We start from the raw sequence: 4,602 nt of genomic DNA, 5'->3' as shown, positions 1-4,602 counted from the left end.
GTCTTAAAGGCCTAGCAAATCACTAGTACACTTATAGTTAATGTTAGTGGGTGTCATTTGAGTTGTGGGTGACCCAAATGGGTGTGTTGACCTTGAAATGGGTCAAATGGGTCTTTGATGACCTAGGTAGTCTTACATGTATGGAAACGAGTCAACTTGGTGATTAAATGTGTGTTAAGACCTTAATGGCTAGAATTAGGGTTTTTGGTGAAGTTAACCCATTATTAGGGTTAAGGGTGCAAAATGGGTCGGGATTGCACCTTGGGTCAAAAGACTCTAGATTTTTGAGTGAGTTACTTGACCGACTTGAGTTGTGAATTGATTATGTGCTAAAATGTAATAGGTACGTTACATTGAAGTTCCAAGTTCGGTTATCTTTCACGAAGACTCTAAGGTGAGTGGAGTAATTATACGTATGTGTATATGACGTATTTATTTGTGGGTGTTATGGTATGAACCATCGAGCCGGTAGTGCCATAACATGTGTGTGATCGAGTGTGAACCACGAGCCGGTAGCACTATAAACTAAGATGTGAACCACGAGCCGGTAGCATCGAGTGTGAACTACGAGCCGGTAGCACTATAAACTAAGATGTGAACCACGAGCCGGTAGCATCGAGTGTGAACCACGAGCCGGTAGCACTATAAACTAAGATGTGAACCACGAGCCGGTAGCATCGAGTGTGAACCACGAGCCGGTAGCACTATAAACTAAGATGTGAACCACGAGCCGTTAGCATCGAGTGTGAACCACGAGCCGGTAGCACTATAAAAGAGTATGACTCAATTGCGTATGGTGTGAACCACAAGCCGGTAGCACCATAGTGTTATGGTTAACCATATTGAGATTGTTGATTGTTTAGCATATTGTTTAAATATATTGTGTTGAGTATATGCTAATGCGGTTTTGTGATAATGTGCGACTTGTTAAGTATTTCGGGTATGATGTTATGCTAATTTGAGTTTCAAGTTCGTACGAGGTATTCGGTAATTGTGATTGCAAATAGATGGGTTATATATATGTATGCATAATTATTGCATTCACTAAGCGTTAGCTTACCCTCTCATTGTTTACCTTTTTAGGCTCGGGTACGGACAAAGGAAAAGGTATTCGGTTGGATTAGTTCTCCCGCTTGATTTGGTAGGGGATGCTTTCGGGTTAGCTTTTGGAAGCTCGGTCAAGCTTTGGGTAGTTTAACCCTAAACACCATGCTCTAGGGTCGTTTGGAAATTAAACTTGTATTTGGTCGAAACTTCTATTTTTGGAACGAAACTCGTAAAATGGGCGATGTGGGCCCGATGTTGGAAAAACTTGATTTGATGATGAAAACCTCTTAGTTTATCATATTGTGTTATGTTGTGAAAAGGTTTTCGTGTAAAAGTGTCGGGAAGCGGGTTTTCCGCTCACGTGAGTTGGACCCGTGATCAGTAGCTGGCAGTTCATTGGGATGCCGTCCCAATTGCTTGGACGCCGTCCCAGTTGTGTTGAGCTGGACGCCGTCCCAAACTTTGGACGCCGTCCCACATTTCTGAGCTGGACGCCGTCCAGGATTCTGGACGCCGTCCAGATGCACTTACATACAAATTTTTTTTTTTGGTACGCGTTTTGAGTTTATGAAGTCGGGTTGTTACATTATTAAATTGGGTCGAGATAATTTCTATAACATCATTGGAATCCTCATCAGGATCCGATTCATTGGAAAATTGGTAATCTTCTCAATATTTTGCTTCCTCGGCGGAAACACCATTGACCATTACTAATTTTGGTCTGTTGGTTGAGAATTTTCTTTTATTTAATCGATTTGCTATAGGTATCAATATTTCTTCCTCCGGAACCTCTTCTTCTGGTCCTCCTCTTCCGATTCCTCCTCTTCCGGTTCCTCCTCTTCCGGTTCCTCTTCTTCCGATTCCTCTTTGGGAATTTGTGAATCTTCCCAAAATATATTCGACTCTTCAATATTATTAGGTGAATCAATGGGATTTGTACTAGAGGTAGACATCTATCACACAATATCAAACACGTTAAGAGATTAATATATCACATAATATTTACATGTTAATAATATATAGTTTCCAACAAAAAATGTTAAGCAATCGTTTTTGAATAAAAACACGGTCGAAGTCCAGACTCACTAATGCATCCTAACAAACTCAGTAAGACACACTAATGCAATTTTCTGGTTCTCTAAGACCAACGCTCGGATACCAACTGAAATGTCCCGTTCATATTGATTATAAACGTTCCATATTAATTGATTTCGTCGCGAGGTTTTGACCTCTATATGAGACGTTTTTCAAAGACTGCATTCATTTTTAAAACAACCATAACCTTTATTTTATCGATAAAGGTTTAAAAAGCATTACGTAGATTATCAAATAATGATAATCTAAAATATACCGTTTACACACGACCATTACATAATGGTTTACAATAAGAATATATTACATCAAAAATAAGTTTCTTGAATGCAGTTTTTACATAATATCATACAAGCATGGACTCCAAATCTTGTCCTTATTTTAGTATGCAACAGCGGAAGCTCTTAATAATCACCTAAGAATAAACATGCTTAAATCGTCAACAAAAATGTTGGTGAGTTATAGGTTTAACCTATATATTATCAAATCATAATAATAGACCACAAGATTTCATATTTCAATATACATCCCATACATAGAGATAAAATTCATTCATATGGTGAACACCCGGTAACCGAAATTAACAAGATGCATATAAGAATATCCCCTATCATTCCGGGAAATCCTTCGGACATGATAAAAACGAATTCGAAGTACTAAAGCATCCGGTACTTTGGATGGGTTCGTTAGGCCCAATAGATCTATCTTTAGAATTCACGTCAATTAGTAGATCGGTTTACTAATTCTTAGGCTACCAAGCAAAAAGGGGCATATTCAGCTTCGATCATTCACCCATATAATGTAGTTTCATTTACTTGTGTCTATTTCGTAAAACATTTATAAAACTGCATGTATTCTCATCCCAAAATATTAGATTTTTAAAAGTGGGACTATAACTCACTTTCACAGATTTTTACTTCGTCGAGAATTAAGACTTGGCCACTGGTCGATTCACGAACCTACAACAAATATGTACATATATATATCAAAGTATGTTCAAAATATATTTACAACATTTTTAATACGTTTTAATGTTTTAAGTTTATTAAGTCAGCTGTCCTCGTTAGTAACCTACAACTAGTTGTCCATAGTTAGATGTACAGAAAAATAAATTGATATATATTATCTTGACCCAATCCACGACCCAATGTATACACGTCTCAGGCTAGATCACAAATAAAAGTATATATATTTTTGGAATCAACCTCAACCCTGTATAGCTAACTCAAACATTACTGCATATAGAGTGTCTATGGTTGTTCCGAATAATATATATACATGGGTCGATATGATATGTCAAAACATTTGCATACGTGTCTATGGTATCCTAAGATTACATAATATATTAGAATACATGTATAATACAATATAAGTTAGCTAGGATATGATTTGTATAGAATTGTTACAATATTTCCCGTAGCTACAACAATCAAAAAATATCCAATCTTGTTTTACCCATAACTTCTTCGTTTTAAATCCGTTTTGAGTGAATCAAATTGCTATGGTTTCATATTTAACTCTATTTTATGAATCTAAATAGAAAAATTATAGGTTTATTGTAGGAAATATAAGTTACAAGTCATTTTTGTAAGAGGTAGTCATTTCAGTCGAAAGAACGACGTCTTGATGACCATTTTGAAAAACATACTTCCACTTTGAGTTTAACCATGATTTTTGGATATAGTTTCATGTTCATAAGAAAAATCATTTTTCCAGAAGAACAACCTTTAAATCAAAGCTTATCATAGTTTTTAATTATCAAACCCAAAACAGCCCGAGGTGTTACTACGACGGCGTATGTCCGGTTTTACGGTGTTTTTCGTGTTTCCAGGTTTTAAATCATTAAGTTAGCATATCATATAGATATAGAACATGTGTTTAGTTGATTTTAAAAGTCAAGTTAGAAGTATTAACTTTTGTTTGCGAATAAGTTTAGAATTAACTAAACTATGTTCTAGTGATTTCAAGTTTAAACCTTCGAATAAGGTAGTTTTATATATATGAATCGAATGATGTTATGAACAACATTACTACCTCAGGTTTTGTGGATAAACCTACTGGAAATGAGAATAATAGATGTAGCTTCAAAGGATCCTTGGATGGCTTGAAAGTTCTTGAAGCAGAATCATGACACGAAAACAAGTTCAAGTAAGATCATCACTCGAAATAAGATTGTTATAGTTATAGAAATTGAACCAAAGTTTGAATATGAGTATTACCTTATATTAAAAAGATATCTTACTGTAAATAAGAAAGATTTCTTGAGGTTGGATGATCACTTTACAAGATTGGAAGTAAGCTAGCAAACTTGGAAGTATTCTTGATTTTATGAAACTAGAACTTATAGAATTTATGAAGAACACTTAGAACTTGAAGATAGAACTTGAGAGAGATCAATTAGATGAAGAAAATTGAAGAATGAAAGTGTTTGTAGGTGTTTTTGGTCGTTGTTATATGGATTAG

The sequence above is a fragment of the Rutidosis leptorrhynchoides genome, chromosome 3 (genome assembly GCF_046630445.1).
Source record: "Rutidosis leptorrhynchoides isolate AG116_Rl617_1_P2 chromosome 3, CSIRO_AGI_Rlap_v1, whole genome shotgun sequence".
Lineage (NCBI taxonomy): Eukaryota > Viridiplantae > Streptophyta > Magnoliopsida > Asterales > Asteraceae > Rutidosis > Rutidosis leptorrhynchoides.
The sequence above is the reverse complement of the archived record's forward strand: the minus strand, read 5'-3'. Positions refer to the sequence as shown.